The sequence below is a fragment of the Ochlerotatus camptorhynchus genome, unplaced genomic scaffold (assembly GCF_037179485.1).
Source record: "Ochlerotatus camptorhynchus isolate MF236.1 unplaced genomic scaffold, CSIRO-AGI_Acam_v1.1 ptg000324l, whole genome shotgun sequence".
In the NCBI taxonomy this organism is placed as follows: domain Eukaryota; kingdom Metazoa; phylum Arthropoda; class Insecta; order Diptera; family Culicidae; genus Ochlerotatus; species Ochlerotatus camptorhynchus.
In genome coordinates, this window is record NW_027040812.1 from 4,267,960 (window position 1) to 4,292,501 (window position 24,542).

Genomic DNA, 24,542 nt, shown 5'->3' on the forward strand with positions numbered 1-24,542 from the left:
AACTCAGTTCTCTCCGGAGAGAATTCGATACCCAGCTTCATAGCCCAAGTAGACATATTGTCTAAGGTATCTTGCAATGGTCCTTGCAGGTCCGGTGCACTTGGCCCTATAACGGACACAACCCCGTCATCTGCAAGCTGCCTTAGCGAGCAATTTTCATCAAGACAACCATCAATGTCTTTTACATAAAAATTATAAAGAAGGGGGCTTAAACATGAGCCCTGGGGGAGACCCATGTAACTAATTCGTGGAGTTGTCGAGTTTCCAAGAGAAAAGCTCATATATTTCTCAGACAACAAGTTGCTCAAATAGTTGTTCATAATTGGTGAAAGCCCACTATCGTGGAGTTTATCCGAAAGGACATCGATACAAACAGAATCAAAAGCCCCCTTAATGTCCAAGAAAACTGAACCCATTTGCTGTTTTTGCGCATAGGCCAGTTGAATTTCAGTTGAAAGCAACGCAAGACAGTCGCTCGTTCCTTTGCCTCTCCGAAATCCAAATTGCGTATCTGAAAGTAAACCATTCGACTCAACCCATTTGTCTAGACAAAAAAGGATCATTTTCTCCAACAATTTCCGTATACAGGACAGCATCGCGATGGGACGGTACGAGTTATAATCCGACGCGGGTTTACCGGGTTTTCGAATGGCGATAACTCTTACTTGCCTCCAATCATCCGGAACAATGTTGTGCTCCAGAAATTGATTGAATAAGTTCAACAAGCGTCTCTTGGCGACGTCTGGGAGATTTTTGAGCGAGTTGAACTTGATTCTATCCATTCCTGGAGCTGAGTTGTTACATGAGAGGAGAGCAAGTGAGAATTCCACCATCGAAAACGGAGAATCTATTTCGTTACTACCCGACGGACTATCACGAACGTTGGTTTGAACCGACACCGAATCCGGGCATACTTTTCGCGCGAAGCTGAATATCCAACTGTCTGAGTACTCCTTGTCTTCGTTGACCGGTGATGACGCGTTTCGCATTCTCCTGCCGACATTCCAGAGCGTTCTCATGGAAGTCTCTCGTGACAAACCATCGACGAACCGACGCCAGTAACCGCGTTTTTTGGCTTTAATCAAGCTCTTAAAAGTTTTCTCGAGGTCGGTGTACCGCTCGAAGTCCCCGACCTTACCGTGTTTGCGGAAGCGTTTAAACGCGGCGGACTTCTCGCTGTTTGCGTCGGTGCAATCCTTATCCCACCACGGAGTGAGAGGTCGTTTGCGAACGAAAATACCCGGAACGCGTTTCGTCTGTGCTTGAAGAGCGCAGTCAACGATAAGTCGCGATAAAAAGGAGTACTCATCCAGCGGAGGGAGTATCTCAACCGAATCAGTACCACCGAGAACCGCGGACGCAAATTTTTGCCAGTCGATGTTTTTCGTGAGGTCGTACGCGATGTCAACCGAGCGAGTGGAAGATGAACCATTGGTAATAGAGATTTTGATTGGCAAGTGGTCACTACCGTAGGGATCTTGAATTACTTTCCACGAGCAATCCAACGATAGTGAACTCGAACTGAGGGAGAGGTCTAATCTACTTTCTCTTGCTGGAGGTTTGGCCACTCGTGTTACTTCCCCAGTGTTTAGAATTGTCATATTGAAGTTATCGCAAAGGTCGTATATCAGGGTTGAGCGGTTGTCATCGTACAGTTCCCCCCAGCCTGTACCGTGGGAGTTAAAATCTCCTAAGATCAACCGAGGCTCAGATAAAGCTGAGCAGATATCTGAGAGACCTTGGCGAGAAATCGCAGTTCTTGGAGGAAGATATACTGAGGCAATACTGAGGCTTTTACCTCGAATATTTACCTGACATGCGACAACTTCAATGCCTGTCACGGAAGGCAGATCGATTCTATGAAAGGAATGGAGCTTATTAATCCCGAGAAGCACCCCTCCATACGAATCTGCTCGATCAAGGCGAATAATGTTAAAATCGTGGAAAGAGAGATCGGTGTCTGAAGAAAGCCATGTTTCACAAAGAGCAAATGCATCACAAAAAGGAGTTGTGAACTAAAAATTTGAATGTGTCAAGTTTCGGTATAAGACTTCTACAGTTCCACTGAAGAACAGAGGTCATATCCCCGACCTCATTCGGAAAATTATCCATCAAAGGATATGATCGATGCAAGGAAGGACCACCTAGAAGCTAGTTGCTTCAAAAGAGTTTTCACGAATGGAAGCACTAAATTAATAATGTTCCGAGTTGAGTCAGAGACGTTGAATATATTGAAGATGCTCTCCACAATTCCAGAAAACGTGAACATGGCATCATGTTCTTGCTGATTATTCAGCTGTTTTTCTGGCTGAAAAACTGGGATATCTGGGGTTTTAGATGATCCCGGAAGTGGCGGAAAGTCCTTGTTAAAATTACAAGATTTAAATCCCGGTGGTGGGGGTTTCGGTACATTTTCGCTGCCTCTTAAATTTTTCATGGTAGGTTGGGAGTCCATACGAGAGGTCTTACGGGGATTTTGAGTGACGTTTTTTTTTTTTAATCGCTTTCTTGTGTTGCCTTTAAAGACAAAGGGACTGCCTTCACCAACCTCTGAGTCAGAGCCCTGATCATCATCTGGCAAAATGGAGTATGTGTTTTTGGTTTTTGGGGTGGTTTGGGAAGATGAAGCGGTGTTTTTTAAGAGTTCTGCAAGTGACCTCTTGGAGCGAGCTTGCAAAGACCGCTTAAGTTTTTCTCCCTGCTGTTTGTACTTCGGGCAATCAACCAAAGCATGCAGAGTATCCTTGCAGTAAACACATTTTGGGGTAGCCCGGCAAGGACCATCTGCATGCAGCTCGCCGCATTGATCGCAACTCGGTTTGTTGGAGCAGAAGTCAGCGGTGTGACCAAGTTGCTTGCATTTTGAGCAGTTCATTACCCGCGGTACAAACAAGCGTACAGGCAGTCGAACCTTCCCAATTACGACGTAGTCAGGTAGCGCCGATCCTGAAAAGGTCACACGGAACGAGTCTGACAGAGAGTACGTTTTTTTCGTGCCAATGAGAGACACTGATTGCATTTGGATGCAATCCAGAATCTTCACTTTCGGAAGGGCACGGTTTTTAAAAATACCGAAGGATTCGGCATGAAGGAAATCTTCGCAAGTTAGACTCGCTTCGGTGACCACTCCTTCGATTTCTACGTCGCAACTGGGGATGTAGACTCGATATTCCATCGTAAAAAGCTCATAGGCAACAATCCGGTTTGCCTGTTTCAGGTCATCAACGGTAACGCGCAGTTTGTTTGGCGTCACCTTAAATATATCGGTTACAACCGAAAAATGTTTTGTGAGATCCTTCGAAATCCGAGAAATATTCAAAGGTTTTTGTTTGGGCCGGAAAAAAAAACAACCCACGGACCTTTTGAGCCGCTTGGGTAAGCTTTATGGCGGGGGGTCGCAGAAATTTTTAAGGGAACCGTTGGAGTAGGGGGAACAGGTGGACGAGGGGGCGATGGTGGAGAAGGGGGGGCAGGGGGTGCAGGAGGCTGTTGTTTAGACTTCACCTTTGGGTAAGCTCCAGTGCTCGTTTTGGGGTCCGAAGTAGAGTCCCCTGAGGTATCCATTTTCTTTTCAGTGAGAAGCAGATTTTCTAATGATGGAGATTCAACAGACTCATCATCGGAGATATCTGCTAGCGAAATACCCCCGCCACCATTTGTTTCATCCATTGCGGGGTCTTAAGAACCTCCACAACAGATTTCGACATAAACAAGAAAAAAAAAATACGCGTAAGGAAAACAAAAAAAAAATAAAAAATAAAATAATAATAATAAAAAAATATATATAAGAAAAAAAAACTTATCCAGAAAATATAACGGTAAAAATAATACTTAATCCAATAAAGCAAAAAAAAATGCCAGGAAAGTTAATCAACACTAAAGGGAGATTAATCAGACTGCAAAAAAACAGTAAGTGAAAAAAAAATGAAAACTTTTTCAGGAAAAAACAAAAAGGTGTCAGATAAGTTAATCAACGCTGTATGGAGATTAATCAGGTTGCGGAGAACGGAAGTTAACCGTTTGTTACTTAACTCTCCACACAAGCGCACGGAGTGTGGCTGATGACGATGATCTACTGATGTGAGGATGATGGTGATGATCGTTCTATTGTTGCCCTCGAGTGTTTTCAACAAAGCACCGGCTGGCTCGCCGGCTGGTGAACTCGATGACCTTGATGTTGCAGTGGCCTGATGCGATGAAATTTGTTGGCTAAAGATGAACAGCTCATCTGCCGGACTCGGCCGGAAATGACTGCTTCCTTTCTCGAACGGTTGTGCGGCAAATGCAATTCCGCGATGCTCACTACACTTTTGTATACTATAGACACCACTCAGTGTGAAAGCGGATTGAAAAAAAACCTCAATAGGGAAAAAAAAAACTAGTAGGGAAGAGCGCTACTTCGTCGTAATCGCCCATTTCCGTTCTATCGATCAGAAAAGATCAATAATATCAATGATTTCACCGGGCACAAATCAATAATAGGTTTGTTCCGATGCGTTAGTTCATTAGCTACAACATAAAGCCTGTTAGAGCGCATTATATGAATATTTACGCTCATTGTTCTCAAAACAAAAGAAGCGCTCCTAGCGAATCCCCTTTTTCTACGTTTATCCGTAGGACGAAGAAAATCTAATGGCGTTTCAATGCGTTAGGACGGAATTGAAACTCGTAGAACGAATTTAGAATCAAGAAGCAGTGTTAGATTTTAGACAATATCTCAACAATTTGTGACTCTTTATCAAATCCAACGGTACGTATGGAAAGGTGAATAAATTTGCAAGTCATCTTTGACAGAAATATTCCATTTTTTGTTTAAACTCGTTCAGAAAAGAGAGGTAAAGCGCGGGTTGTGCTTAGTAGGACGGAAATTAGATCAAAAACCCTACAGATAACGGAGTGCAAGCAACACTAGACCTAGACCTAGAAACAGTCGAACGTTCGATGCGGAATGATCATTAATATTTGAAAAGATATTTACATTTTTGGTTGAACATTATCCAACTCCCAATACCAATAACTTCTAAACGGGCATTCTTTGAGTTATTCAAAGGACAAGAGAATGCAATAAAATGGTGAAGAAACCAGACTGCCCCCACGTGATCCTTAACCGAAATACTTGCATTGAAACTTGTCACTTTTCAGAATATGAAATGGCGATTTTGTGAAACCACGGGACCACCCCCAAACGACCCTTGACTGAATCGCTTATGTACTTTAATCTCCCTTTCCTAGAATCTCATTTTTCTCCCAACCGCACTGAAAATATATTTTCGTTAATACTATTACGCTCATTTCGTAAATATGGGTTTCGTAGATAAAACAAATATTTCCTCAATTGTGCAAAACATTCGTATTGCATGTTTTAAGCTACAATGCCAACATTACGCATAATTCATAAAATATACGAACTATATTTCGTACATTCGCTCCGACATGGAGTAAAACGTCAAAAAACGTAAACTAATGCAATTAAGTCAAACAAAAGAAGTGAAAAGTTTCCTTAGTGCGTGAACACAAAAGTGCAACCAAGTGGAAATGTCGATGGTTCCAATTATATTCCGTGACTGGTGGGATGACATCAAGGATACTGTAATACGTACTTCTTGAATTCAAGACCAGCACTTTGGTAACGGAATCAACTCGGATAAGCTGATAACGGTAATTTATCAAGAAATTTGTCGAATATTCCACTTCAGTGACACTCAAATTTCATTGTTTTATTTCCTCTCTCAGATATTGGCGCTCCATCAGGACATTGGCAAAAATTGATGGGTAACCTATTCCATCATATTCGGTCACGGGAAGGCGATACAATTCCGCATCGACGGGAACCAAACTTCACGCTCGGCCCTTCAGAACCTTAGGCGGACCATGTATATTCGAAGGAGGCTCAATTTCAGCATCAGCGCAACAGGAAATCGATCGTCGGTCAATAAGGCCCTATGAAGACTATAAATAGGATGTTGTGTGTGCAGTTTACAGGTAACAGAAATGTCGATAAAGGCTTCCTAAAACAGCATCATCAGCATCGAGAAGAAACAGGACGAGCAAGGTTGCATTTCGAGTTATCACATTCGGTGCAACATCCTTCGGTTAAGCCACAACGCCTTTAAGATCAAATCACTGAATTCTATTTTAATTACCTTGCCCTAAGAATAATAATTGTAACTGTTGTTTTTAAGAAGAATAAATAATTTTCGTTTGTGTTTACTGTAAACATTGTTTTGACAGGCAAATTTGCTTGAGTCAAGTGAATTTTAAAAAAATACGAATTGATTTCGTTCTCCGAAATCTTTTCGTATATAACACGAAAGCCAGAGAGACGGTATGCATGATGCTTTATTGGTAAACGAATATTTCGTGCTATTTACAATGCTTGTACTTCTTGTCACGAATAATTCGTATTTATTTTATGATACATTCGTAAAATACAAGAATGTTACGAAGTGAATAATTTTTATATTTAAACGAAACTAAATTCATATATAGTACGAGTCTATTTCGTTGCAGATAACAACGAAAAGATTCGTGGAATAAACGAGTGCTTTTGATATATGTACTAAATTTTAATATCAGTGCGTGGTTTGTCGATATGGGGGTGGTTTGGTTTTGATCCCGAGTCATTTTGTTAGTCACTAGAAATAACACAGGTAGAAATATTGTAGAAAAATTTACAGATATAAAACTGATTTTAACGATGTCTGTACAAAAAAATCTTTATATCTCAGCAGTTATAAGAGCTAGAAGATTATAATCTTAAGCAAAGTTATTCACAGTAATGTTTTCTATAGCTTTGATGATCACAATTATTTTGTATCTCATCATATTTAAAAAAAAATGCATCTCACGTTTTGGTGGATTAATCTTTAACTTTCTTTTACCATAAGAAGGAGTGTTGTAACCCGAGAAACTTCTCAGAAGACACCTAATACCTTTAATCAACCATTTCAGCGTAAATAAAAAAGCGCATTTTTTGATACCCTTGGCATCACTGTGCACGGGTGTGGAAGGAATCCATAGTTTTTCCTATTCAAAACGTTGCTGGAACGATTAAAGCCGAAGAGTTTCGTTTCATCAACATGTTACAGGCATTAGAGAAAATTTTAGAACTTGTTTAAAAGGCCAGCTGTTGGAGTGTTTAAATAGTAATAGTGTGTTGATACAATAACAATCGGGTTATGGGAAGGTCATTATTGTGAAACCGCGTTGAGTTTGGTATTAGTGTTTTACCGACAGGTAACATTGTTTTGATAAGTAACCAATGACCAGTGGTGGGTGTCGAGATCCACTGGACCTGGACGGAGTAAGAGCGGAAGTATGAGAAATGAGAAGAGTGATCGAACCAACGAAGAGAGAGTAGCGTGACGATGACGCAAGGTCGGGAGTCGGGATGTAGCCTCCGAAGAAGAGAGTCGATTGCACACTGAAAATAAAATTTCGTTTATACAACGAAATCGCTCATTTGTTCTACGAATTGATTCGTTGTTTTCTGCAACGAAATGGATTTGTACATTGTATGAAGCTAGTTTCGTTAGAACTGTCACACTCGGTATCGCTACACCCAACCAGCGGGCCACAAGTGTTGGTTGTGGAAACCGAAAAATGTGGAGTGTGTTAGTGAGGATGGGTAAAAACTAAAGGCAAATAAGAAGCACTCATGGAACGGTAATTCGATTTCGATTGCTTTTTCTGCTACCTGCATGTATTTTTTTTCTATGACATAAAACCACCGCGACCAGTAATTTGATTTATTGTGGTAGCTTGCATGTATTGGTCAAACCGACGATATTTCAACAACAAAAAAGCATCCCATCTCCAACACACAATCAGCACTTTAGGAGACAACCCAAGCAACATTGCAAGTTTTATCGTGTTTTAATAGCATTCTACAAGTCTAAATCATGGTCTACAGAACCCTCATAAAACCTAAATTGTTACTTGTTACAGTTGTTGGTTTGATTGTACGAAGATGAATTTGTATATTATACGAATAACGCGTAATATTGACATTGCGCCAGATGACAGGAAAACGAATGTGTCGTACCATTTATGAAAAATACAACACGTATGTACGATATTCATTTTTACGAAACGGTTTTCAGAGAAATAAAGAAAATACATTTTCAGTGCAGGTGCGTGTAGCGATCTCGTGTGCGCCATTCAGCACTGCCACACGATCGCTGGGCTTCAAGGGATTCAACTTATCCGCCGCCTTCCCAATCGTTGGTACCTGCCACGATCCCGTGTTTGCCGCCAGCAACATTGGCCTCCACCACGATCGTGGGGCCTCCAGCGATTTTACGTTCACCATCCGACCAGCCGCCATCTCTGGTGCTTGTACATGGCGTGATCCCGCGTGTTAGCAACACCGACCGCCATCACGATCGCTGTACCTCCAATGATTCAACCCGTCCACTGCCATCCGGCCACTGCCATCCAGAATGTGATAACCGCTTTGAAGGAAGCCGTTACACTTCCACCAGAAATCACTGGGATTTTGGATATATAGGGTAGGGTCTGCAGCACGGTTCGATTTGGTAAACTTATGCTGAATGTAGCGACGCTAAACTTATGCTATTGACGACCAACGATGGTGCAACGCTTGATGTGATGGAGTTTGGGTTTTATCCCATGCTTTTCTCCAGGGTCATCGAGTGGATTGAATTACAACAAATCATACACAATTACGACTACGACTTGACTACCGGCGACGGCGCAACGATTGATGGGATGGAGCTTGGGTTTCATCGCATGATTTTCTGCTCAATAAGCAGAAACGATCTCTCAGTATTATTTTGTAGACAGTGTTTCGTTGATTAATCAATCTTTTGAATTGGTCGATGAACCTGACGAAATAAAACAGCCAGTGAATAGTAGTTGTAGATTTGAAGTTTTTCACCCAATTACAATAGATGAACTAAGAGTTATTTGTTTTTCATTAGGAAAATCGGCTGGAGTAGATAATGTTAATGCTAGAGTTATTCAAGATTGCTTTCATGTCATTGGCCACATCTGTCTGGACCTTATTAATGAATCATTACAAACTGGACATGTACCACACATTTGGAAAGAATCCTTAGTGGTCCATATTCAAAAAGTTGCTGGAACGATTAAAGCCGAAGAGTTTCGTCCCATCAACATGTTGCACAGATTAGAGAAAATTTTAGAACTTGTTGATGGCCAGCTGTTTGGAGTATTAATATAGCAATAGTTGATTAATACCAGAACAATCGGGATATCAGGAAGGTCATTCTTGTGAAACTGCGTTGAATTTGGTATTAGCGAAGTGGAAAAATAACTTGAAGTGTAAAGATACGATTTTTGCTGTTTTTTTTTTGGATCTTAAACGCGCTTTTCAAACAATTTATAGGCCCTTATTGCTAAGATCAATCAAGCGCTTTGGAATTACGAGTACTGCATATAAATGGTTTGAAAGCTATTTGTCTGACTCAACGGACTGTTTTTAATGATTCTGTTTGCAGTTCCGTGGGGAATAACCTTGGAGTGCCCCAGGGAAGTGTATTAGGGCCCCTGTTATTTATTATGTATATTAATGACTTGCGACGTGTTTTACGATTTTGCGATATTAATCTTTTTGCAGATGATACTGTGTTATTTCTCTGCAGCTAAGGATTTAGATGATGCCGTTTTACACTTGAATGAAAATTTGCGTTCTCTAAGTAGATGGTTGAAGTGTAAGCAGTTGAAATTGAATACAAGTAAAACTAAATTTATGGTAGTTTCGCGGAATAGAGTAAATGAGAACATCTCTATTGTAATTGATGATGAGACTATTGATCGCGTTCGGGAGATTAAATATCTTGGCGTGATTATTGATGACAATTAAGTTCAACTCTCACATTGAAAATGTCATCAAGAAAATTGCTAAGAAGTATGGAATTCTATGCCGACTGAAAAACGATTTAACTATTGCCAGTAAAATACAGCTATACAAATCAATCATCTCTCCTCATCTAGACTTTTGCCCTTCCAAAGTTTTCGAAATCATCATAAACGACGCATTATTCTCTAGCTGCAGAAATTACATTTCTCCTGACCAACACGGTTTTTATCCCAAGAGATCAGTTTCAACAAATCTAGCTCTAGCTGAGAAATGTAATCTTCTGGCAGAACATCTCAAAAGCATTTTCAATGACACTACGGCTTCGTTGTCCCAAGTTGCTGAAGCGGTGAGGGACACTCCCTGTGATGCTTTCAATTTTTCGATTACCTCTTTTACAGTAGACCTCGTCGAATCCGCCATCAAGAAGCTGAAATTTTCTAATGCTGCTGGCCCTGAAGCGATGCTGTTCAGAGCTTACAACACCGCTTTCGAAGCTGTTCAATATTTCATTACAGCAGGGGGAGTTCCCTACGCGTTGGAAATCGTCATTCATGTTCCCGATCTACAAGAAAGGAGACAAGAGAAACGTCGAAAATTACCGAGGGATCACATCACTCAGTGCCTGCTCTAAAGTTTTCGAAATCATCATCAACGACGCATTATTCTCTAGCTGCAGAAATTACATTTCTCCTGACCAACACGGTTTTTATCCCAAGAGATCAGTTTCTACAAATCTAGCTCCGTTCATTTCTTTATTTCTTCGGAGTATGGAAGCTGGAGCGCAGGTGGACGTTGTATATACAGATCTTAAGGCTGCATTCGACCGGGTTGACCACTCCATACTGCTAGCTAAACTTGAAAAAATCGGTGTATCCTCGGGTTTAACTCGTTGGTTCAAGTCCTATCTGACCAATCGGGATCTTTGTGTTAGAATCGGATCAGAGCAATCGGACTATTTTACAAACAGCTCCGGTGTTCCTCAAGGTAGCAACTTGGGACCATTGCTATTCTCGATTTTTGTAAATGAGGCCGGACTGATCCTCCCAACTGGTTGCCGATCGTTCTACGCGGATGATGTGAAGATCTATGTGATTGTTCGTAGCTTCGCCGATTGCTTGCGGCTTCAGCACCTAATCGATACTTTCGAAAAGTGGTGCTCAAGAAACTATCTCACGTTGAATGTACAAAAATGTAATATTATCTCATTTCATCGCAAGCTGAAACCAGTGGCATTCAACAATACGATAAATCACCAACTTCTGCAACGTGTGGACAATGTTCGTCACCTAGGAATCACGCTGGACGGCGCCTTAACATTCAAGCTTCATTACTCGGGCATCGTTGCGAAAGCTAACAGGCAACTCGGGTTCATTTTCAAGATCACTGACGAGTTTCGCGATCCTGCCTGTCTAAAAGCTCTATACTGCTTAACATTCTGCTAGTGCGATCGATCTTGGAATTCAGCTCGGTAGTATTGTGCCCGTATCAAGCAGTTTGGATAGCGAGGATTGAATCTGTTCAAAGGAAATTTGTTCGGTATGCCTTTCGTCACCTTCCTTGGAATGACCCTGTGGACCTTCCGCCATACGAAGATCGTTGTCAACTCCTGGGTCTTGAAACACTAGAACATAGGCGGACGATTAGTCAGGTCGTGTTCGCAGCGAAAGTACTTATTAGTGATATCGACTCTCCAGGAATCTTGGCTAAATTCGAAATCTACGCACCCGAACGAGTTCTTCGGTCGAGGAGTTTCCTGCATCTTGGACCTCGTGCTGCGAACTACAGCTTGCATGACCCAATACGGTTCATGTCAGGGCGTTTCAACGAGTTTTACGAGTTTTTCGACTTTAACTGTGCAGCGGAAACCTTTCGTCACCGTATTCAACGCAGACTCCTGAGAAGGTGAGTAGCTGTCCATTTAATGTACACGTGAAGGATTGTGGTACCTGTTGAACTGCATGACGAGGACTTCTACCTGATTCACGGACAACTCTATGCCATAGGAGGATAACTTTTTGTATGCTATAGACTTGATTAATGTTCGTTGTAATTGTATTGTATTATTGTGATTCATGTAATTCGAAAAGATATGGGGTTTTTACGCCTTTTCTATGCTTTTCCCCATCAGGCTTCATTTAGACACGTTAAGTCCGATGAAGAAAATCAAATGAAATAAATCTCTTAGCGGAAGTGAATAATCACTAAGAGTATTTCTAATATAGTAGTTTGCGCCTCTCAATGCCTCTGAACAATAATAACAGTGAATATTCACTTGTAGCCGCACGGTATTCCATTCAAAGGAGTGCCGTTGCGGTTCTACTGAAAACCTCAATAAGCCCAGAAAACTACAAAGGTGGGGTGAGCTCGATCGTTCACAGTAAGGGAGTAGCTTAAGCGCCACCTCGTTAGAGGACTACTCGCTCGGATATCAATTGCCCGGGATGAGACTCGCCAAAGAAAAGGCCATAAGAAGGCCCTGACGAATGATTTGCAGAACGATCCAACTCCCCTCAACTTTCCTAGCGTCCGACTTACTAGATGTCCGAATCAGTATGCAGGCATTACTCACTCTACCCTAACTCTCCACACGAAAGGAAGCTTTTACCCAATTAAAGCTTCTCATCACTGGTAGTTTCCTCCACGATCCTCGAGATGGCGATTCCGTCACAGAAGGGGTAACGACCATTCATTAAAATGAATGGAACAAGACTAATTCAACGAACGAGCGCTAAAGGAGATTCCTCAGGTGAACTTCAACATCAATAACGCTAACACAGGTAGGGTTTCTCCGAACACTTTGAAATATCGAGTTCTAACTCATGGTAACACAATTTATTTATTAAGACGATACTATTCTAGGCCTTGACTTCCCTACCTACAGCGTGCGTTCTCTCTAACCAGGGCGTTCTTCCCTCCCGACGTCACATGTGCACATGGAAAACATTTAGCGGGTTGAACTCACGGTCTCGTTCTTACATGCGGTGGCCGGTGCGATTAAAATCCTTCGCAACCGGCGAGAAAGAGCGACGGTTGTCGCTATTGTCGCGCGAGATGACTCAGCTTACATGGGGTTTGCCGGTGCGATGTCCATGCTTTGCAACCGGTGAGAACAAACGACACCTTTCGTTGCGTGAGCTGGCTCAGCTCGCTATTGTTGGGTGGTGTTCTTTGTTGGTTTGGCTTGGCGGTACAACCTCGTGTTCGACAAGCCGATGGTGAATCCACCTACCAGAGCGCGTTCGGTCAACTGACTCTCGAACGGTCACGATTCCGGTCACGTGGTCGGATTCGGATGCTTTACCGACGGATGATTCGCTCCAGACCGGCGCGATGTTGATGGCGCAGCCCCCTTGGCCACACGATGACAATGGCCAGCTACGCTTGCCTGGTCTCCGGAAGTGTCCACGAAACGTAGCTTTCCCAAACCCGAGAAATAAACCGTCGAACGGCTGTTCGATGAAATGGTTTAGAGAGAAACGCTACCTTCCCACGCACGACTTTCATACCTTTCTGGTCGCTTTCTCGCTGCACCGATTTCACTACGGTAAACGGGTTTTGATTTCACTAGTTTACAAAACAACATAAAAAGTGTGAACTTTAGAGGTTGACCAACGTTTCTATTGCAAAATCCTACGCTGAATTCAATGCCGTGGTCAGAAAAAATTAAAGTAGAGCCATTTTTGAGATATACAAAAATTTTGATTTTTTGAATTTTGGACAAAAGTACGATTACTAAAATGTCAATATCTTTGGAACTAGTGCACCAATTTTCAATTTTTTTTTATGAAAGTGAAGCTAAATAAATTTGCTATCGTTCACTAGAATATTATGTCTTAATTAAAAATTGAATTTTGAAGTCATTTAAAAATTTACAGCATTTTTTTTTATTTTTCCTGCGAATTTTCCATAAAAATCTTGTTTTAATCAACATTTTTAATAGGATTAAAAGATTCAAAAAATCATTCCATAATTTATTCTTAAAGTCCATTAAACACTGGAGAAAATGAGCCTTTAATGGATGAAATCGGTTGGAAATTGTTGAACTTATGAAATTTTTTGTAAAATCATGGAAATTGAATGTTCCAAGATTGGCCGTTGTCCCACTCCTAGGTTCATGCACCACTTCCAGTAAGCCTTTCTGCGGACGTGTACGCATACGTTTTGTCATGCAACGGATTGTTATTTTTGCTTGACAAAAGTTAAGCAACAAGGACGTCACAAAACAGTTGAGTATCCACAAGTGGCTTCTATGACAAAACCTCTTCCACATTCAAGTTCGGTCCCGTATCCTGTTTATCCAAAGCGGAAACGAGCGCCCTCTGTTGAATCGACCGTTACAAAAAGTGAGGAGGAATTCAAGGAGGAATGCGAGGAAGACTTCGAGGTGGAATTGGAAAGAAACCCAAAACTGTTTAAACAATCCGAATTTAATGATTTGGTGCGAGATCTCGACTTATCGAAGAAGAAATCCGAATTACTGGCAATACGCTTGAAAGAACACAACATGCTGAGCAAGGAGGTCAAAATTTCTTGTCACAGGAATCGTCACAAGAAATTTGACAAATATTATTCTACAAAGGACAAGGCATGTTTTTGCCATGGCTTGTTTGAAGAGTTTGGTGAGCCATATGATCCAGCTGAATGGTGTTTATTCATCGATAGCAGCAAGTTGAGCTTGAAAGCCGTTTTACTGCATCAAGGGAATGGGGCCTCCCTTAGCTCAGTCGGTAAAGGCGCAGCTACAAAGCAAGACCATGCTGGAGGTGGCTGGGTTCAATTCCCGGTCCGGTCTAGGAATTTTTCGGGTTGGAAAATTTCTCGACTTCCCTGGGCATAGAAGGTATGATTGGACTTGCCACACAATTATACCAATGCAAAAATGGTACAGGCATCGAAAGTTCTCAATTAATAACTGTCGAAGTGCATCTAGAACACTAAGTTGAGAGCACGCAATAAGCTAATATGCGATATGCAATAAGCTTGAAATGCAAAGAAGAAGAAGAAGAAGAAGAAGAAGAAGAAGAAGAAGAAGAAGGGAATGAGAAACCTTCTATTCCATTAGCTCATGCCGTTAATATGAAGGAAACGTATGAATCAATAGCTCTATTGCTCAATTTGATAAATTACAATCAACACAATTGGAAAATTTGTTCCGATCTTAAAGTGGTTGCCATGTTGACTGGATTGCAACAGGGATACACAAAATATATGTGTTTTTTGTGTAAATGGGACAGTCGAGCTCGTAAGGAACACTACGTCCGAAAAGATTGGCCAAAACGGGATAATTTCACAATTGGTAAAGACAACGTTAAAAATGATCCTCTTGTGGTAAAAGAACGCATAATACTACACTACACTACACTACACGCACTACATATAAAACTTGGGCTATTCAAAAATTTCGTCAAAGCGTTGCAAAAAGAAGGGCCGGCATTCCAGTACTTGAAATCAGTATTTCCAAATTTATCTGACGCAAAGATAAAGGAAGGTGTATTTGTTGGCCCACAGATCAAAAAACTGCTCAATGATTCCGCATTCAATACAGTTTTGACACCAGATGAGGAAGAAGCGTGGAAATCGTACCAGCGTGTTGTCACAACCTTTTTAGGAAATTTCAGAAGCCCAGATTATGAGGAAGCCGTCGATGAATTGCTCAAAAATTATGAGAAAATAGGTATAAATAAAAAATATTGTGTTTGTTACATATAATTAATTTCAAATCCTTTTATTTCACTGAACACAGGTGTGAATATGTCTTTGAAGATACATTTCTTACATTCTCACATGGATTTTTTCCCGGAAAATCTTGGTGACGAGAGTGATGAGCACGGCGAACGTTTTCACCAACAAATGAAGATGATGGAACGTCGTTACCAAGGGTTTTGGGATGAAGCAATGATGGGTGACTATTGTTGGTTTCTGATTCGAGAAACAAGTTCAAAACATCGAAGACAAAGTCATTCGATTCTCAATCATTTTTAATAAAACCTAAATAAATTTCTTTTGTATCAACTCGGTTTTAAATCCTGATATGCCTTAATCAAATTGATATGTAGAGAAAAGATTTACATGCGATTTGGATGCTTACAACGACACCTAGAAAAGGAACTCTAAAGCTGTTGTATTTCAGCAACATTTTTAAGTGTTTTACAAAAATGCTCATAACTTCGACAATTTCCAACCGATTTCATCCATTAAAGGCTCATTTTCTCCGGTTTTGAATGGACTTTAAGAATAAATTATGGAATGATTTTTTAAATCTTTTTATCCCATTAAAAATTTTGATTAAAACAAGATTTTTATGGAAAATTCGCAGGAAAAATAAAAAAAATGCTGTAAATTTTTAAATGACTTCAAATTAAATTTTTAATTAAGACATAATATTCTAGTGAACGATAGCAAATTTATTTAGCTTCACTTTCATAAAAAAAAGATTTAAAATTGGTGCACTAGTTCCAAAGATATTGACATTTTAGTAATCGTACTTTTGTCCAAAATTCAAAAAATCAAATTTTTTGTATATCTCAAAAATGGCTCTACTTTTATTTTTTCTGACCACGGCATTGAATTCAGCGTAGAATTTTGCATTAGAAACGTTGGTCAACCACTAAAGTTCACACTTTTTATGTTGTTTTGTAAACTAGTGTTATCGGCAACCCGAAATCAGCTACAATTTGTAGTGCGTGTGTTTCATTTCAAGAAAACCTTGCTGGATTGCTTTTTCTCAGTGGTAAAAATATAGTCAAATTAAAGCTGAAAGCATAAAGAATCGTTTGCATGCATTCAGCGAAGTGTTTTCGTAAGAAAATCCAGTGAAAATAGTGTTTCAATTTGGGTTGCCGAAAATAGTCTGGCATGCCGAAGCCGTCATTTCCCCTATCTAAGTGTTTTTACATTGTTCCTGCCTTGGCAATTCAGTATTTTAAACAGGTTTTTTAAATCTGCATGTCAGTATAACAATTGAAATCTGAAAACTAAATCTTATCTAAGTATAATGGGAATTAATCGTTGCAATTGAGGATTGCCACGATTTTTGCCCGAAATTATTAACTATTTTGTTGAACATTTGTTCTAAAGTCTCAACATTCGAAATTCTATGTACCTCGGTAGTACTGTACCAGGGAGACTACTTCAAAACCATCTTCAGAACTTTGTTCTGAATCCTTTGAAGTGCTTTTTTGCTGGTAGTGCAACAAATATACCATATTGGCACAGCGTAAATCATGGTCGGTCTAAAAACTTATTTAAATATTAGAAATTTATTCGTCAGGCAAAGTTTGGATTTCCTGTTTATAAGAGGATACAATTTTTTTATATTTGTTACATTTAGCTTGAATGTCCTCAATGTGATCTTTAAATTTTAATTTTTGGTCAAGTACTAATCCAAGATATTTCACTTAGTTTTGCATGACATACATCAATTTTGTGGTCTACGTCATACTGCGGTCGTGTCTAGGACACAACCCTTTATTCTTTTTTTTGCATGGCTATGTAGACTCTTGCAATTCAGTGAGATTTTGGAACGATGCCTGAAAAATTTGTAGACTTGTTACTATAGTTTGCTCAACTATCAATTTGTAACACACGGGGGTATTAGCTCACTGAGTGACATTCTGGAGCATCAAGCAAACTCAATTCAATTCAGCGCTATACGATAATAACTGTGACGATAACGGCAATGACTTTGATGGTCTTAGTGGACTTCATTGCTAATGCATGCAAGCGCACGATAAAAATTCAATACGGATTACCGATTTGCGAAACCAACTAATCATTCAGCTTTGATTCAAAGATTTTCCTACAGTGCTTTCTTCTGGAGGAAGGCTACGTAACCAACGAGCCAACCAAAGAGTTGACGCTGCCACATCGAGTTATGTGTTCCAAAAACGTGAATCACAAAACGTAGTCTCTGGCTGATGGCCCAGAGTGGTATGCTATGCATCTGCACGTACTTACCTACCTGAGCTGCAACGGGCTGGCAGCGCAGAGATAAAAGCATGACCGTCGTCGGTGCCGCTACCATGGGATAACGTCAACCAGAGACTTCGTTTTAAATTCCAACAAAGACGATTAATGTGGTTTTAATTGAATTTTAGCTACGCAAAGAAGGGAGAGGTACACGGGGGAGGATTTGTTTGTGGCAGATACAGTTTAGGTCTAGGTATGTTCGAGCACGCTGAGAGTTCGTTTTCGGTGCTTGGTCAAACACGCTGATTGTAGTGCCTGATATAGTGGTGCGCGACAAGATCCGGACAAGGACAGAAGTTCGTGTTTGCGGAAAAGGGCGGATGTTCTTTGTTGTCGGTAGATTGGTGGTCAAAATTAGCCACAAGGCTTCACAGTGACATCAAAGATCAAGGATGGGCATACAGTAAAGTGAGGGCTTTCATGTCGTCTCAGCATGATGGATGGAAAATAGAATTATGACATTAGCTTGGATGTACCATCATGAAAGAAAAAACCAGTGCTCAAAGACTTCTATTATGTCATGATATTTTTGCACTCGGTACAACTTTTCTGTCATCAGTAAAATTTACATCTGAATGTGGCTTACGTCCTAAGCAATAACGGAAACATCATTCCCATAAATTACAATCAAAACTTGTTACACGAAGCAAGTCACCACCAGGGGCAGCTCTCCGTTTCCAGCAATATAGAATTAATATCCTGCATGAAACGCCTCTGCCACTCGATCCAAGAAGAGGCGAGAGCTCACTTGTGCAGCAATTTCGAATGAAGACTTGAAACAACAGCAGAAAAAATGCACAACTGAAAGTGACACTTCACATGTTTCGTCGCTGTTCAGCATACAAATTCTTATTTTCCAGCTTTCCGAGCTGTCCAAATCAAATGCAAAAACGGTGAAAAATGAGTGCATATTTCCACTTCCTACCACCCGTCGACTTGCTTTCATTTCGTAGTCACAGGTTGGCTATTTTTTTCGATAGTAAACCACTTTTCCCTGTACACACAGAACAAACAGTTTTCGACTAGAACATGCAGCAGTGTGACTTCTGCCAAGTGTCGGGGATTGCATTCGTGTATTCCGTGTGCTATTCTAGCTTCTGTAAAACAAGATGCTGACGTTGAACGAAATGGAACCGGCTGAGTATGCTGAACCAACGAGAATGCAAAAAAAAAAATCGGACGGCAGTAGCTGAGCAACAACGGAAAGTGAAATAGGAAAAAAAAAAAATAACAACCAACTACTCAATAGGTTCGCGAGCGAAAACGGAACGGCTCGAGCTTTCCTGGCTCATGTAGCGGAGAAACCGTCCGAGCACATATAGCATCCAGCTCTGACGGAGGGTTCTCTCAGGAAAAAGAATTTTAATCAACGTCCTCATATGTCAGTCCAACTGCTGGAGGGACAAATTGGTGACTGCATAATAGCCAAATGGAACCGAAAAACAATGATTCCCACCCCAAGCTTTTTAAAAAGCCTCGAGTATGGCGAAAGCCATTTCCATTCAAACCAGCAAGATGACAAATGGCACATTCATCAACTCTAGCTAACGAAACGCCCTTGAGGAGAATTGGAATTCGATGTCAACTGAGAAAGCGCGATTTTATATTAGTTACGGTCCTAGTTTGAAACTGTGATTGCAAACTGACAAATAATCCATTTTTGTTTAAAAAAACAACCTGAGATACAGAGTCAGGCAATATTTACTGGTTTTGGTGTCTTGATTGAAACCAAGAATGCCTTCCACAAACTTCAGAAACCTTGTTCCGTGTTTGTTGCTGAGCTGCCAGCAATCAAAATTGACCAATTTTAAATGTCATACACAAACTTTACCAACTTTGCTTCTTACAAATTAAAATTATCATTATAGTATCTCATAGTTTCATAAAAACGAAAAATAGCATTTTAGATGTGATGAGCAATCCATTGAGGCTCTTTTCCGTCATTTAAATTATGAAGGCACTAAAAAGGAAAGACTCAAATAAAGCTCGATTCAAAGTAAATCTGGACGCACGGTTTAATATACCACCGCGCTCCTGGTGGTTGGAATAAAAAACGTTTGACAGGCATTTGTTGATGTTTCATTGACGAAGAAATTGGTGAAAAAAAATTTCTGGATTGATCGACGCATCCCGAAATTACGGATCATGGAACTTGAGAAAAGAAAATTAATTGTGCACAAACATCTAGAGAACCCTTCGTGGTCTGCCTAAAAAATAGCACAAGTGTTAAAATTCCCAAAGTCAACGGTGAGTCTTGTAATCAAACGATACAAGGATACTCTGAGTGTGGATAGAGCACAGCGCATTTATCATAAAAGTGGCACTAGGAACAAAGAGCTGAGAAGAAAGGTGTTGAGGTACGTGAAAAGCAACCCATACGTGATTTGGCAAAGAAATACGATTCCAACTTTTTGACCGTGCTTTCAAAAGAAGGATTTAAGTCTTTTTGTGCCAGTAAACATCCGAATCGCTCCCTGAACCCAAATTTAGTGCCCAAAAAGCGAGCACGATTACAATACAAACGAGTTTTGACGAAATGTGATGGCTGTATTTTAATGGATGACGAAACATATGTCAAAATGGTTTATAAACCAATCCCCGGACGAAAATTTTACCTGGCAACTGGTCGTGGGGATGTCTCTTCCAGGTATAAATTTGTTTTTGCTGATAAGTTTGCTCGAAAACTAATGATTTGGCAAGGAATCTGCAGTTGTGGCCTTAAAACCAAGGTTTTCATCACATCTCACACAATGACGTCGAAGGTTTATGTCGTGACCGGACCGAGGTTAACAGCCGGACTTTTTTTTTGGCAGATGCGGTACAAGCCACAACAGCAGCAGCAGTAACCAGCAGCAGTAGTAACCAGCGGCAGTGTAAAACAACAACAGCAGCACCAGTACTTATCCGACTGTCGAGTAAGTCGAGTAAGCGAGTGGCATCGCTCCAAGGGGTAAGTCACTCAGCACATTGTGCCGAAATTATATGCGGCTACAGCTTACAGCTTGGGCACATCCATCGGCACATTTTCGGCATACCTTCGGAACAATCTCGTAGGCATCAGATTGTTGTAAATAAAATGGGAGCACTGCTGGACAACTGTCATTGAAATTGTTCAGAACATTACGTGCTGTTTGACTGTATGTTCAGGAACATCTTCTAATTGAATATACCAGAGGAATTCTGACCAGCAGTTCACTTATAGATCAAAATACGAAATCCTAGAGTGGACTCAAGAGAAATAGGCAGTTAATCAGACCTCATTAGTCCCCTAATTCAAATAATGCTGCAACTCACACAAAACAAACTAAAGAAGTCTATTTATCACCCTCTACAGTCGGTCTCCAACAATGCTCCCCACCGGTTCCAACTCTTTCCGGCCGAAAGGTTAGGTTTCTGGTCTGCCTTTGAGGGCATTATAAAACATTAAAACACAGGACTTTTATTACCCTATGGATCATAAAACACCGAAATTTCGCACACCCGCCACTTCCTGCGTCATCCTCAATCCGATTCATCCTTGCGATTTCAAACCCAAACATTCAGGGTGTCAGAAATACCGGGTTGCCGGGATGGGTATTTTAAACAATCGCAGCTTGCTCTATGACCGGCACAATCGGCATACTTGCGGCACACTGACAAAAAAGATGACCCAAGATTGGAGTGCGGAGTGACCTACCCCTTGCATCGCTCTCAGTTGTCGGCAACGATCCAGTAGAAGCCGAGCAGGCTATTTTCCATAGCGGCTTCCGACAATAAGTCGAGTAAGCGAGTGACATCGCTCTCGCCTGTTAGTAAAGATTTTCGAGGAACCTGCGGCCGGATCATCCAAACCAAAGAACATGGCAGATCTGCCTGGGTTCGTTGCCGACAAGCGAGAGCGCTTAGGTAGCCCATATTTATACCCAAAGAATGTTCCCCCTTTTACACAGCGCTGATAGCTGTCTCGGGATTTGCCCTCACAAAGCAATGATAGTTAGATTTTATTAATATTCACGCTTATTTGAATTTACTCAAATTAAGCGTTTCATTACTTGACTTAATTTTCATCTTTTAAGCATTATTATTTCACACCAACTTTATCTACCACAGTTTACATTAAAGAGTGTCTGAAAAAGCGGATTTTACCCTTCATTCGACAACACAAGACCAACGTTATGTTTTGGCCGTATCTAGTAAGCTGCCACTACTCTAAGGAGGTACTAGAATGGTATGCTGCAAACAATGTTAATTTCATCACCAAAGAGATTAATCCTCCGAATTGCGCTGAGTTCAGACCGATCGAAAAATATTGGGCAATTGTCAAGCGAAAACTTCGAGGATGCGGTAAAGAAGTGAAAAATGCACAACAAATGCGTTTAAAGTGGAATAAGTTCGCCGGCACAGTGTCACCAGCGACTGTGCAGATCATGATGGCATCGATCACAAGTAAAGTGCGACAGTTCGTTCGAAACGGTGAAATGTAATAACTTGTTATATATCGTTTGAAAGCTGAATAAATACCCTTTTGTTTGACGTTTTGATCTACCGTGTATGTTGTTTAATTCTTGAGTTATGATCACTTGAATGCGTCCAAATTTACTTTGAATAGGGCTTTAGTTCATAACGGAAAAATCAAAGCAGTATGCGGGGGGCAACGTTCAATACGCGAGTATATGATCTTTCACCAGAGGTCCTCGATTGCGATCTAGCGTTAGTACTAGGGAAATACGGGGTTTGTGCTAAGTCATATATACACACTTAGAAATAAATAATTTTACGCGTGACGGAATCCATCTTTGACATAAAGGATGAGATGTAAACGCGTAAAATTGACGCTCGTATATGTCAGTCTCAAAGCACCTAGATTTACATGAACTTTTTTAAGTGTGTATGTAAATCTACCTTACCCACTGTATCGATACTACAGTCTACAAAACCTCATGCAAAACAATAAACAGTGTCTCGTATGCCTCCGCCATGGCAGGACGGCGAAGCAAGCGGACTATTTCTATCCATCTCCGCAACTATCACAACGATCAACAACGCAACGTACGGATCCCACCCGTGTGCGATCATACGGTGATACGAACCGTAACTATTGTAGTTTCGATTGCAATCAAAATCACAGCAGGGGCTTGAATAGAAATGAAGTTTATCGACAGGAAAATAGAATCAGGGACGATTACAACCCAAATACAAATCACAATTACAGAAGATACAAACATACGCGTAAAAATACCGGGAATAATAGAAACAGGAACGAATATGATCAAATTCAAAATCGTGGAAATGATTGGAATAGCAGACGCTTCGAAAACCACTAGGACAAAAAAAAACTAACCGATGGGAATTTGGATATGATAGTCCAGAAAGACGCACGTAACCGGTTACAGCCCTATGTATGGGGGAATCTTAACATGATTTTACTGGAAATTGACAGCACAGGAAAATCAAAGCGTTACGAAAAAATATTTTTTTTAATCACGAATATATTTTAATTTTATTCACCAAAATACCGCAATCAAAGTCGGAGCAACTCGAATAAACACTCAACAACACTCATGGACAAACGTGAACGGCGAACAAGTACAATCCATAGGAACAATGTGGTTACACTTAGCAATAGAGGAAATGATCATACCGACTAAATTTTATGTTGTAGATAAATTAGGAGTTCCCCCTAAAGTAGGGTAAAAATTTGTTAAGGAACATGTAAAGACACTAGGAGAAAACTTCTCAGAAACAATATTAAAATTGAAAAGAACGGAAGATGTCCGATTTAACAGAAATGGACTAGTCAGTAATGATCTAGTAGATTACTGGACTATCAATAATAATGAATCTAACATAGATAAATTAGTAAGACAAGATACTAATTATAACTAGCTTGAAAGCAAGAGTGACTAGGAATCTATTACACCAGAATCTACAAAATGATGCAGATATTCCATATTCAGAGTGTGAAGAAACAACATTTGATAATGTAGGAAGGTTTGAGCATTTATGCAAGCCTCAAAATTTTATTTGGAACCCGCGTATGGATGGCCTCGAGAATATTGAAATAAGTGCAGACGTGGAATATGAGCCAAAATTGAAAGGACTATGAAAACTTCGAGAAAGAAATCCGTGAGGATCGAATTGATACCAGATACGTAAAATTCACTACAATATAATTCAGGAAGATGAAGTCGACGCAACATTTTTATTAGTTAACAGTTAATCCGCATACAAAGAATTATCGAATTTTTATCGATTAAAAGCTGAACAAAGGTTAAAGTGGAATATGTACAACAATTATTAACACCAAGCCTGAATTAAAATCGTTGAAAGAACACTTGTTAAGCATCAATTTGTTATCTGGGGTTTCACAACTCTACACACCCACAGTTTGCAAACGAAGCGAAAACTATTCAAGTAATTTCGTTCAGGAATTTATTAGATATATTACTATTGAATGTATTGAGATACATAGCACAAACGTTCAATAAAAAGTTAATTTTATATAATTTGGACAAAGATAATAATGGAGGCTATATCTACAATAATGAGTTAGCCAAAATTAACGACAAGATGGGTTTGGTATTTATGACAAAGTTGGATTTAAGTTCAAAGGAAGGTCTTACTAGTACGTCATATATCGTTAAAGAAACAGTTTGCACAAGTGACAAGTTTTTCGTGGAACTATCAACTGCAAACAGCCCTATGAACATGGTAAAATATCTAATAGACACAGGCTTTTCAGTCAATTTAT